The 14,273-nt window shown below is 40.7% G+C and overlaps 1 long non-coding RNA gene across 1 annotated transcript in view; it reads right to left on the reverse strand.

Annotated features, from left to right (window-relative positions):
* Window positions 1-8,671: 8,671 nt before the first annotated feature.
* Window positions 8,672-14,273, reverse strand: part of LOC107076642 (uncharacterized) — a 39,093-nt gene continuing 33,491 nt past the window's right edge. The window contains exons 2-3 of the long non-coding RNA XR_001477822.2: window positions 12,991-13,168; window positions 8,672-9,358 (exon numbers count right to left, since the gene is read on the reverse strand). This is a non-coding gene — a long non-coding RNA (uncharacterized lncRNA). The remainder of the gene's footprint in view (window positions 9,359-12,990; window positions 13,169-14,273) is intronic.

Below are 14,273 nucleotides of genomic sequence, written 5' to 3' on the forward strand. Positions count from 1 at the left end.
GGGTGGCTGGCTTTCAAGCGATCAAGGCCTTTCAAAACGAGAGGATGGAATTTATCTTTCCGGGGATCCCAATGTAATCAGTGTGGTGGGGAGAAAAGTGAGCAACACAGCTGCAAACCCCACAGTCCCTCTATTTGTCATTTTGGCTGCCAAGCTGAGGCAGTGCCTGCAGCATAAACCTTGCAGAATGTCGCTGTGATATCGCCGCTGTCAATAGTCCACAGCATTAAGTACATTCCATTTTAGTTGCTCCAGTTTTCTGATTGTCTTGGCCTCGCTGCTAAGGCAGGGATTTCTCCACTGGATTTCACAAAGAGGCTGATTTTTTTTTTTTTGGGGGGGGGGTAGCTCCAAGCAACCCAGCTGTTAAGCAGCGCGGCAAACTAGAAGGGTAATAATCCCATTGCGGTAAGAGCCAGGAGACCTGCTCGTACATGAACAAGATGTTCGCGGCCATGTTTGCGCGAGTTTACAAAGCTGTGCGGGTCTTGCAATATCCTATTCCACCTCAGCGTCCCTGCTGCCCCCATAGGTGAGTGGGTTAGTGCCCCTCCAATCCCCTTTCCAGAGGCAGATCTCTTCCCTCTTCCCTCCAGCACTATGTTATCAGTGGAGTTGCTGAACCACGAAACTCTGGAGCACTCAACCCCCCCAGATTCCCTGCACTGACCTGGCTATGCCTCTGCTGCTAAGAATCCTCTCTCACTGGCTTCCCATCCCTCAAACCTGAGGGCCCTCAGCCAGTGCTGGAAGATTATTTTAAGGAGATTTAAACGTCTTTTCCTACAAAAAAAAACCCCAACGGAATAAGGAATAGTATATAACAATTCCCTGTAACGATCTTCCAGCTATTCCATGTTGGCATTAGCTTCTATTATTGAATGCGCAGCTGAAAAGCAGGTACTTAAAGACCTAGGGTCTGAGAAAGTAAGTAAAATTCAATGGTCTTTATTTTATTCTCTTTTAAATTCCTCAAGAGGATCACCAACACTACTTAATTCCCTGCAGCACCTGCTGTTCTGCACAGCTCCTGACTTTTTTTTTCCTTTCCAAGCAAGAAGCCTGCAATCTCAGGCAGTGTGGATGATGGGTGAAAGCTCTAATTAAACAGGTATCATTAACCATCTCAAGTGTCTCTTGAAATAAAAAAGGGGGCAAAATCACACAGCTGCACTCCGGGTGCGCCTCTCGTTTAACCATGTGCTGCTGGGAAGATAAGCCTGAAAATGCCAGAGATGCTATTAGTCTTCTGAATGGGGAAAAGTGGGAGTTTGAATTCAAGCATCCATTTCTTTTCTTTCCTTTTCTAAAAAAAACACAGCATGACTTTGATGGAATATATTTTTTTGAATGCCGCTGGGCATTCTGCGAAGTCAATCGCTGGTAGTCTTTTTTTGGCAGGTTTGAGCATATTTTACAGTTTCCAGCATGTCTCTTCTGAAAACAGTCCTGTCATGGTACTGCAAGGGAGCTATCAAAATCCTTGAGATATCGCTGCCCTGTGATGTTCATTGGGCTCAGATGGAATATAAACATTTAGGACTACAAGAGGGAAAAAGAAATAACTATATTTCTTTGTTATTACCATTGTGATAATTGTATACCAGAGGTATAAGAAATGAGCCTGGCGTTACATGAATAAGTAAGTCAGGTAGCTGAAACACTGCCCTCTTTTAGAAATGCTGCAGTCTTCTTTGTAATATTGCTATAAATACCAAACTTCCCAAAATTCCCAGTACAAATCAAGAGCAACCTTTCCAAACTGGAATCCAATCCCTGGTTCAACAACATATCTAAGACATCCAGCAAAAGAAAATTGTAAAGCTTTGTTTAAGCCAGGAGCTCTCTTTGATGCACATCTTTAGGAGTCCATTGAAATACTTCCCAGCAAAGTAACCTGTATGAAGAAAGGGGAAGAAGAAGGATTTCATTCTTTAGTATGGAGAGGACGAGATACAGCGTGGCAGAGAACCATAACTATTACGTTTAATTTTTTTTTTAAAAAAGGACGACCATTATCAGAATATTGAATGCCAGCACACTTCAAAATACAACTTAATAGATTTTTCCATCTAAATGATAATAATCTGAACAGTTGTTTCAGGATTCTCTTGACTGCTGTGGTGATGTACAGCCTTTTTTATGGCAGATAAACTGCGCAGGCTCACAAACAGTATGAAAGATGTTGATGTTCATAACTTTTTTCCTCAAAGGAGCCATTTCAGCTAATTAATTGCTGACAGTATTCAGATCAGACGGTGCTTCAAATCCAGTTGAAAGATTTTCACTTCCATCAGAAGAGGAGGTGTCTTGCATACCAACACGTGGAGCATCGATACAAGTTAAATCTCTATCAACAGTCGAGTTCAGTGGGGCTCATTTAGATCGGCTCCAAGTTGGGCCTGGCTACTACAATATAAACAGGGGCATGACGGGCATTTATGATTTTTAAAATTGCAAGGTAAGGTGAACATTAAAACAGCAGTAAAACATTTCACAGCATTAACATAGATCTGCAATGTGAAGCTGCTGAATTACAGTAAGAAATCATACAACATTTTACTACCGTATATCCAAACATTTGCAACGCAAAAACAAGCACAACACAGAGTAGGTATTGTACAACTACTGCCATATCTCTTTAACCGACTTGTATGTATTGCACAAAAAAGTCTGATTTGGACACTCCTGCAGAGCAACCTCCCAGGTCTCTCTCCTTCCAGCAAACAGAGACTCCTTCGACTTGCAGGAAACCTGAAAGCTGGAAGTGATTCTCTTTGAGTGTATCAAACGACAAATGGCTTTGCGTGGAGATGGAACATGTTGACATGCCTAATTCTCTCCCCATCAGTGAGGCGAAGTAATTCACAACTGTTGATTCCCGATCGTTCACGAGTGATGGAAGAGGGGAGCTTGAGATCGCCAAGCGGGTCGGGGCAGCGCCAGCTGTTCTGCGGGCACTGTGCCGGTCTGAGGTGGTGAAGCGGGAGCCGAGTTTGAAGACAAAGCTCTCAGTTTACCTGGTCGATCTACGTCCCTGTCCTCACCTACGGTCACGACCTGTGGGTAACGACCCAAAGAACGAGATCGCGGATACAAGCGGCAGAAATGAGGTCTCTCCGCAGGGCCGCTGGGCTGACTCTCCGCCACAGGGCGAGGAGCTCGGCCATCCGGGAGAGCCTCAGAGCAGCTGCTCCCCCGGATCGAGAGGAGCCAGCTGAGGTGGTCTGGGCATCTCATGAGGAAACCCCCGGTCGGCTTAAGCTGGAGCTGTTCCAGGCACATCCCACTGGGCGGAGGCCCTATGGCAGACCCAGGAGACGCTGGAGGGTTTATCTCTCTCAGCTGGCATGGGAGCGCCTGGGAATCCCGCAGGGGGAGCTGGAATCTGCTGCTGCGACCCTCACCAGGAAAAGTGGACTGAATATGGATGGATGGATTCCTAATTGTGTAGGTGAAAAATAAAAACAAGTAGAAAATACTCACTTATCCTCCTGACACTCATTTTACCATGGCTCTGCTTGGCCGGACTTGTAACTATTTTGAATTTGAATTTAAACTAAGAAGTCAGTCCTCAGGTTCGGAAAGAGCTTGTCTCTGTAAAGAAGCCAAGGCCGGAGCAACAGAGGAACGAGAAGAGAATCAGGGAATCAGTCATGGTAGCAGTATTCAACTCCTGCGCTTCTGCAGCGATGGGCCCTTCAGGGGACTGAAACCCAGACAGTCTGTGTGCCAGAGCCATCAATCATTCAACCAATCAATCACTGAAAGCAGTCTACCGGGAACTTTGAGGGAAATTGAAGGCTTACTATGGATCAGAAGGACTGGAGGATGGGGGCACTGAAGACAACAGTTTGAAAGAGATTCAGCAGCTTTGCAAATGGCGCTTGGATTTCTGTCCAGGCATGGAGATCAGTGAAAACAAACAGCAAAACAAAATTGGAAAACGCTCTTAATTACTGCTTTAGGGCCCCTCTTCCTTGCAAATATCTGTGTGCTCTCTTCAATGGGCAATGGTATGATGGAAAGGTGTCTGAGTCATGCATTTTAAAAACCACGGGACACAGCTACAAGTGCCTTAGGAAAAAAAAGATGCTGTAGCACCCCTCCCTTACAATTACAGTATCAAGACAGAAAGAGATTTGCATCAAGCCTATAGAAGTCCAGTCACAGAAAGCTGCATTCACACCATGCTTTATCCTGAGGATGAGCACAGCATCCCTGAACAGTGTTATTTATCGATGCCACACATTGACAATGACAGACTGAGACGAAGTAACGAGGACATAAAACTCAGCTGGCTGTGAACGGAGTGACCGAGGGAAGAGAAGGGTTTAACAAATGTCTTGTGAGACGCAGAAAATATTTTGAACTGTTAGTGTTTTGGAAATGTACACCACAGGTTCATGCTGTTCCATAAACGTGAGACAGCTGACTCCAGCAGTGTGTTGAAGAATACTCTGCCAAAGATCATTCCGTGTCTGGCGAGGTTCACAGGAAAACTAAAGAAACACCAATGTGTTAATTAAAAAAAAGTACCCGGAAAGCAGTGGTAAGCTAGCTTTGATCCTGTGTTAAAGCACCTCTGCTTTGTCAGACAAATAAATTAATCAACATATACATTTGTGTTAAAAATAAGCAAGTCTGTGATAGTACAATTTGGCACACTCTTCAACATTTGCAACATACAATGACTACCCCTCAGAAAAAAAACTGTTGTTTTCATTATGATCTACACACATTTTTAAACCCTTCTAAGGCCATTCTGTAAAGCAGCTATTCCTAACTAATAACTGTGTCATTATCTGAGATTGTTTTTCCTCCGGACGTTCTTAATGAGATGTCGGGAAAAGAGATTGCTTTGGATGATTATCAGATACTTAATTACCAGCAGGCCCACGTGTCTTTTTACACTGATGTGACAGGTGGCCCCCTCACCCCTCACCTCGCATGTGTAGCACTCAAAGCCCTCTCCCTTATCTCATCTGTGGCCTGGCTCTGCACCTTCCTCTGTGCATCTTGCGAAGAAGACTCCCGCTATCTGTAAGAGAACAGATGGATTCGCTGTCAAGAACTGATTTTGGGATAAACAGCACAACAGCACGTGTTTCCTTTCTCTGTAGTGCTTTTAGAGTGGGGATTCTAAGTCATGACAGGATAATAAAAATCAGAAGATAGAGTTAAGCTTTTGAAATAATTGCAGATGGCGATCTAGAACTTTTAACACACCAGAAAACATATTCAATCCCTCCCTTAGGCAGACAAACACTGCCCATTGTTTTATGTACCTCTAAAAAGAACATATTGTGGTTTAAATAAGAGCAGTTCCAATTTTTTTCTCAATGTGACATAAAAAATAATTTTAAAGAATTCTTTTCAGTCTTTTTAACTTTTAAACTAAAGGAATCTGTATGTTCTAAGAAACAATTTTTAAATGAACAAAAATGACACTTATTTACTGTATATTAGTTTCTAAATAATGAGCACATTCATGAATAAAATACCTTAACTTTTGATAATATTGCCAGAATGAATTAGTTTTACATGCCTTGTAAATGTCCAAAATGGGACCAACTATCATGCTGTAAATTCTGTACCCTACGGAGAGAAGTACAATGATTCAATAAAACGCTAATAAGATTAAATAAGATGATTGATTGCTCCAAAAGAACTGAAATGGGAACATTTTTAATAAGATGACTCTGTAATTTGGCTTTCTTCATCTCTCCAGATTCAGCTCTTACACTTAACTCATGAAGCAAAAGTATTTACTTCTTGAAACCAACATTCATCCCTAAAATGATAGACCACAGAGAACCAAAACACAACATCTTCAGATAGCAACAGTCTTCAAAGTTATTAATGAAAATGGCAGATTGTAGCACTATATCTTGCATTTGCATGTAAAAGACAAATGTGTTACAGACTGAATTTGGGGGGTTTAAATGACATACTGTACAATTATTCAATTTGTATTTCTATCCAAAGTGACTCACAAAGACAACAAGCACTGATGCTTCTGAATGACAGATTTAAGTCACCTACTCAACACCACACAAGGATCACAAAAGGGTCTGTTTCTCTAACACATTACACATGGAAACACCAGACGTTTTACAGACCCCACCTTACATACAGTATAAAGAGTTATGGGCATTAATAATTTTGAATGATACTGAACAGGTTCATGAAATGATACTGAACGTTTTAACACCAGACCACAGGAACAGAGAAAAAAAAGTCCTTAGCAGATATGGAGGATAAGGTTATTAAGAAAAGGGCGTGTGTGTGTCCTTGGGAAGTGGTTTGAAAAGGGCTGTCGACAGCTAAGTGTTTGATTTATGAGGGTAAAGCCAGGAAAGACAGATCTCTGGGCAGAATTAGGCAAGAATTTCAAAATAAGAAGGGTTGGAGCAATTATCAGAGAATGATTCATTAACATGTCTTCAGCTATTATATTTGTGCAATGGAGAAAAAAAAAGTAAAAAATGACTTTGGAAAAAATAGAAAATGAAAGCACGGTCATAGCCTGTCTTTCATAAGCAAGGATTTTAATATGGTAAATTACCCTCTGCTACCAAAACTAGTGCCACACTTAATTAAAGTGTTTTCCACTATAATTGCCACAAATTAAAAAATAACTTCTAACTGTACACACTACACAGTTGGCTTTGGAAACGAAATTCTTGTTGGAATTAAATAATTGCAAGAAAGGAAAAGTAGCCTAAGCAATGCTTTGAGATAGAAATCTCCATCAGTAAAGTCAAGGTCACCTTTGTATGGTACTGTAGCTACACAATCAGATGGCATCAAGTCACAGGTGCAAAAGCTCACCCACTGTTTCAGCTTGAGGTCTTTGTAAACCAAAGGAGTGACAGGAACTTGGTGGTAATTCTGAGATCTGCTTCTTTAAATCCATCACCAACTGGACCTACGATAACATTTAGCAAAAACTGAAGGACACTTCTTGGAAGTGGTCAGCTCACCTCTTTGTTCAGCGTGTAATGTTTAATTTATTTGCCCTGAGAGAAGGCTGCAAGCCATGGATTTGTCTGCAATCACAAAATGAAAAGGAATAGACTCAAGTCATTGCTTAAAGTTATAATCTGCACGATTCTGTAAATCATATAAGCACAACTTCTTAAAAGAATTAAAGGCATGCCAGAGCTGATCCATACCAGCCACGTGACTGGCGATTGTGATTGTAAAATAAATGTTCACAAGTTTTTTTTTTCTAGAATTTTAGAATCCCCATTTACTAACCTGATATTCATGTGACACAAGTATTCCTGGGTCCAGCCCTTACTGGGGATCTAGTGGTGAACCTTCTCCAAAATACCAAGAGTCCCTGATCCACTGGAATGCGAAAAAGAGGTACTGTACAAAGGGGGTGCCCCACAAATGTCCTGTACCAGGGCCCATCTTTCTCTAGTTTTCTCCAGCTCAGGCAGGAGTTAGTGCTTCATGTGTCAATGCTTGAAACTACCCAGTCCCAGCAGTACTTGGGGGAAAAAGAGGCGAAAACACACCGCCCACATTGCAACCAGCTGTTTCTGAACCAACCCCCCCGGCGATCCTAGCATCCTCTCGAGAGGCAGAGCTTTCACAGGTTTAAGATCATTTCATCTTTGTTTTTACAACTTGTGTGCATTGCAAAATCTACAAATACAGTCAAGTAACTTTAACGCTCTTGCACAAAGATGTTTTATTAGAAATAGCCGAGGGGCCGAAGTCATGAAATCGTGTCAGCAAAAAATAAAAACGGAATTTAATTTGGTAATTTTATTTGAAACTTTCTGAAAACTGTCCTCCTACCATATTAAATACTGTACATTAAAATTTTATTTTGGAAAAAGAAATGTGACAACTATTCCAGATGTGAAGTTAGAACCACAAAAATACTTCTAAACTTTATATACTGTAGCACATTGTATTTTTCTCATGTGACTTCTCCCCCAGACTATTCAAGGCCTTAAACAGCAGATTCTATTGCTGCAGAGAATGAAACACAGGGGCCCTTTAGCCCGCCCTGGAAGAATTCACACATTTCTGTACTGGGGTCTGGGGCTGAACTGGGGACACTAACATATTTATTATTTATAAAGAAGAAATCCAAAAGAAAACAGGAATGTTCTGAGTTGGATGTAAGTGCCTTTAGAATCATTTAGATACAAACAACGCCATGAATTACATATCTAGTAAACTGAGAACACTGAAGCTGAAGGAGATGAGCTGATTTTAACCATGACTGCGTTCTATGACATGCAGTCAAAGGCTTCATTAAAGATAATTCACCTCCCAGCTGCATAAGCCAATCATATAACATTACTAGACTGCCAGACTGGAAGTCAAGTGGTCTCTTCCAGAGCATGTTCACTTACTGTATCCTGAGGCATTGACTTTTTTTGGGAATGCCCAGAAGTAGTTGGGTTTTGGGAACAGGTATAGTCAACTTCAACCACTATTTTAAACAAGGATAATCAATACCCTGACCCATTATTTTGGATAATTGATCACTCTAATCTTGGCCACTCAAAGCATCAGAAACAGATCTGATTGGTCAGCCTCGCTTTTACACACAAAGGGTTGTGGGTGTCTGAAACAAGCTACCCAGCCCTGGTTTTGAAGCCAAAGGCCTAGATGAGATTAACTAATATACTAGCAAGGAAACAAGCTAAGATGGATGGAATGACCTTGTCTCACTTATAATCTTTATGTTCTCAAACTGCATTAAAAGGAAATGTCTTTAATTCCACACTCCTCCAGAAACAAAAAACAGTACCACATAAAAATGAACTAACATCATGGCCAAGGAAGTACAAAGGTTCTCTTCAAATGACAAATTATTATTTCCCCTCTTTGTGTTCACGCACGACTGAGAATGGAAAATATTTTGCAAAGGTAATGTTCAAAGTTTAAAAGTGAATTATTAAAATATCTCAGCAAGAGTCATCAGATTGAAAAGATCTCTCCATCAGACACAGTCAGTAGGCTGAAACGTCTTTTTTGCATGCAGAAATGTAATTTAAGAATGATCAAAGTCACATTTGTGTGACTCGCGCAGCAGAGGGAATGCTGAGCATTGCTATCTGTTAAAATCATTGTTTACCAGGCTCAGATTCTTCAATGCATGAAAAGATGCACTACTTCACATTCGCACATGTCCAGAGAGAGGGTATACTGTGTCCTATTTAGCCACAACTCTTTAAATATTGATTCACCAGTTATATAATTCTACTTTTAGTCTGTTGTCTGATTCTTGGGGTTGGACATTCTGACTTAATAGGGGCTGCATTCTGCTCTCAAGCTGTCATGTTGTGACATCATTTCAGCAGACTGACACAGGCAAGCCTCCCAGCTGAAAAAAAAAAAAAACGACATGAGAAAACAGAAGTCATACCTGGTCCAAACAAAGGCTGTCAAAGAGGCTCAATGTCACCAGTGCTCACTGACCCCATCATTGCATGATTCAGATTTCCGGGGTGGGCTTGCAAACAGAAACTGCTTAATTTGTGAATGAATCATCTCTCTGAACAGGTCTAAGCTCAGCTTGTGCAATTTTACTTTGTTTCACAGCTATTCCTGCTGGGAAATGATTCAAATCATGTGCAAGGTTTATTAGTTGTAGAAGCATTCACAGAACCAATTATTAAATAATTAAGATTTGGGGAGGGGGGGGCAGTGTTTATTAAAAAGAACAGAACCAATTAATCACGCAGTCCCAAGCGAAACCACATTTGTATCAGAAAACACATTATGAACCACAAAAAAAGTCCATTGCTACAGCGTTTTAAGACTTCCGAATCAAATAAAACACAAATATACATATTCCTCGGATGAATTGAATGGGAGAGAAAAGAACGACAGACCATAACTGTTTATAATGAAAAGGCCTTATCTTTAATTGAATATTCAGAACCTTTAGAGGATGCATTATTTTTTTTAATATGCCCGTGCAATGTGCAGGGATTACATTTCGAAATTGACCTGCCAATGATGCAAATGACAATCATTTGTTTACAATATCTGTTAAGTGCGCTTTACTTCAGCAGGGAGAAGGGGATCCTACTGATAAGAATGACTGCAGCTGGTTTCTAAAGCATTTCTAATGGGGAGAATTCTTTTGAAGGTGGTTCCCTGAATAGAAACTCCATGGCTCCAGTACATATAATGGAGAAACTAAACAGCAGTTCAGCCCAGGGGGTCCCCGTTTCAATTAGAACTGCCAGTCTGACATGACATACTGTACAGTAAAAGCAAAGTTACAAACATATTGATTAGAATGCCAATAATAATAAAAGTTATACTGTGAGCACTATCATTTTGTTTCCCAAATAACCCAAGGTGGGACAGCACAGTGGCACAGTGGTTAGCAGTGCCTCACAGTGGGGCCCTGGGTTCAATTCTGGACCAGGAGTGCTATCTGCTTAGAGTTTGTAGGTGCTCCCTGTATTTGCATGGGTTTCCTCCTGGTGTTCCAGTTTCCTCCCACAGTCCAAAGAGGTACTAGTAAATTAATTGCCTTCTGAGAATTTTACTTTGTTAAATCCTGGGAACTTTCCTTTGCCTGTGTGTGTGTGTGTGTGTGTGTGTGTGTGTGTGTGTGTGTGTGTGTGTGTGCGCACTGTGATGGACTGACGTCCCAACCCTACTTTGAGCCAACTGCTTGCCTAGTTGTTAGAAAATGGATGGAGGGGTAAGTGAATGGATAAATGGTACTGCATTTCCATTGAGGAGTGCAACACTGACTGCTGTCAGCCAGATGATTTTACACACAAGGACCTGTTTGCTATCTGTGAAGACGGTGGAGGACAGCTGTTTGGGGTGGTTCAGCAGCTGGTTTAACATGCTGGGATTAGCTGGGTGCTATTGGTGGTGTTGGAAGGGAGTCCCCATTACCTATAAAGTGCTTTGAGTGGAGAGTCCAGAAAAGCACTATATAAGTGTAAGGAATTAATAATAATATTTTGATTTCCACTACATGTTCAGGGTTTTCCTATATGGCTGATCACTTTCTCCTGATTTCCAACACCTCATGACATAGGGCACCAGTTCTCTCTCACACCTTACTCTACAGTATATCATTCCAAAGCCAAAAAAAAAAAAACATTTCAAATGAACAAACTCATCACCATAAAAGAGAGAAACACGCATGAGCTAAATCCCAGCATTTAGATATATAGCACATCTGGAAATTGAACTTGGAATAAGCCTCTTAAACCTACATCCCACAGTGGCTTTGTGCTGATCAGGTGCGAAATTAAGGAGTACACTTTGCTGAACTAGAAATCTGCTTCAAGGTAGCACACGGTCCATTAATCCTCTTCAACACTAGGGGGATTTATGCAAAGTGTGGTATGCCTTACCTAATGATCAAGTGTTGGGACAGTGCAAACTCTGTAACAGTTGTAAAAAAATAACAAGTCAGGATAGTGAGGAAGGGCTTGTTCCGTGGGTAACTTGTATATACTCTTCTTCTGAAAGGCATCAGTTACATGGCACATCAGAATGGATGGCTGATATTTTCTGAATGCAGAAAGGGTTGTTTTTAATGCAAAACAGAGAAGACAACAGTAATAATAAGATGGAATCAGACATTCCTCTGCAATTGATTCTCCTTCTTTTATGATCTAGGCAGAGCTTGATGGCTTTAGTGTACATCTAGAAAAAAGAAAAGTGAAAGCCCTAAAATTGGATTAAAGTTTTAAATACCCTGCCCTGACTCTGTTTAATGGAATTAGAGTGAAATGCTGAGATTAAAATGAATTTCAGGTTGTAGTCTGACAATTATGTTAGAGGGGGTTACCATCCCAAGCTGGCTTTATTGACCTCAGCTGGAAGTTAATCAGCTCACAAGGATTAGCATAACGTCTCTCCTCTGAAAGTCAATCTCTTGATGTCAGTTTGGTCATATGGCCCACAGTGTAATACATTACTCTCTCTTTAAAAGTGTGTCCATTTTTCGTGTGTAATAATTGCACAAATAGATTTCATAGAAAAGACTTGCTTTAACAGCTATTTAAACCTTTTCCCTGAATCATAACCTATTTTTTATTGTTATTACTTGTCTTTGTGAAGACATCCTGCATTCATCAATCTAATAACTAATTACAAAGGCAATACAACAGTTATAGGTTCAACAAATGACAATAACAGTGCTATGTGGGATGACTGATGGCGAAGAACAGTTGCATTAATAGAATTCTGAAGATACTACTATTACCTCTGTAGTAGTACTATGCCATACACCTCCAAAAGCTTTTAAATCGGCATACTGTTTTACAAATACTTAATTTTACACCCGTTTTACTATGACTTCTAGCTGATATTACAGTAGTTACAGTGGTATTACATTGGCTGGCATTATAATGTTCATACTTGCAATTGCAATTAGATTAGTGCAAATATACTTTCTAAGCCCACAGCTCTTCCTCTGAGGCTCAGCTTCAACCTTGTTTTTTAAACACATGTACTAATAAATTTGTAGTCTGGCAAGATGGACTCTAATGAACACTAAATTTAAAGTTTGCTAATGTGATTTAAGTACAGTAAAGGGCAGCAATTTCTCTGCAAATTGCAGCAGAGATATACAACCAGCTTCGAATATAAATGCCGTAAATGGTTCTCTGTGGAAACCCAGGAGCGTGCAGTTCTGTTAGCAGGAGAGCACCTCAATGATTGAACACCATATAATCTTTTCATTATTTCCAATTTTACAGTTAATTCAACTTCCACATCTGTTTCCCGACAGTGGCCACAAATGAGATGAATAAGGGACATGCATATGACTGTTGCCTCTCGCATCGGCCCCAGTAATCCAGAAATGACAGACTTAAGACTATGCCATTAGCTGACTGGGACTGGAAAAAATAATGGTTCCCAAAACATCATGGAGTCACCTTCTGTGTAGGAATGAAGCAGGGGTGGATGTCAGGGGGGATCAGTGCTTTGAGTTCAATGCCAGGCTTGAGAGAGAGCTTCCAACATTACCTGTGAGAGCAGCAGCTGTCCTCCATCGCCTGCTATCTGAACTGTAGGTTGGCAGTGAGCAGGACAACCACTGGCTCTGACAGGCCTTCCTTCCGAGAAGTGGGCATTGTATGCTCTTCTCTATGTGGACTGGCATCAGGGCTGAAGCAGAGCTTACTGGAACTTCAAGTGGAAGGAGCTAGAAGAGGAAAAACAATAATAACCCGACATTAAAAGAAAGAAAAATAATCATTTTCAAAGTCAATGTATTTACCGCTGAAACTGAACAATGACAGCGATAACTACATGGCCTTTGTGTTATAAAATGAGATTTGTGAAGTTTTAACCTAATACACTCATATTTTCTAACATTGAAAAGGCAGATCCAAAGCAAGAATGAAGAGATCTGAATAGGTGAGATGACCTTGTTTGCATCTTATATGAAAGATGCCTTTCCAAGGCAGTTATTTCATCTATAGCTGGATGCAGAACCTAGATGCAAGGTGACAGAACCAATTAGCCTTCAGTTCTATAATGCATTATCTGGTCCTTATGGATTCTATGCACAGAGAAACAGTAAGGTATAGAAATACCACTGATGAATTAGAAATGCTAGTTGGTAGAAGAATAGCAGTCAGTTCTATTTTGCAGTTAGATTACTGGAAACACAAAAGCATTTAAAAAAACATGTTTTCTTTTTCCATTGGCAATGGATGAAATAAAGGAGGAGTGCTGAAGAAAGCAAGCCAAGAAAGAAGAAGAATGTATTTCTTGCGTATTCTCATTAACCACATGGCTCTCGAGAGCAGGGGGTGTAGCATCAAGAGAAGATTAAGATGAAGATAAAGGACGAAACACTATCACAAGCCACCCTTACAGCTAGATATCAGAATGATCCTGTTAAAAAAATTCAGAGCATAAGAACAGTCACAAATGAGAGACGTCTGCCCATCTTGCACCTGTGTTAGGGTTAAGCACCTTTGAACAACATTTTTTGTTTTTGCACTAAGACTGTATAGCTTCACCACCCTCAGAACAGGCTGAAAAGTGTATGTAATGGGATTCTGTCTAAAAAGGCTTTCATATCTTTCACCCAATGGGTTTTCCTTTCTAGAACTCTAATGTGTTGACTGCTCTCCATAATTCCTGTCTGATATTGCTTACAGCATCCTGAACATGTCCCCTGGTGCTAGTTGGATGATACAGGGTTTCACCTGGAGCTGAAAACAGACTGAATGTCATGATGTTAAATACTGTAGTTCCCAGGCCAAACCTGTAGTAATGTAGCGAGTGTGGTTGTGTGC

Source organism: Lepisosteus oculatus, chromosome 3 (assembly GCF_040954835.1).
Source record: "Lepisosteus oculatus isolate fLepOcu1 chromosome 3, fLepOcu1.hap2, whole genome shotgun sequence".
Lineage (NCBI taxonomy): Eukaryota > Metazoa > Chordata > Actinopteri > Semionotiformes > Lepisosteidae > Lepisosteus > Lepisosteus oculatus.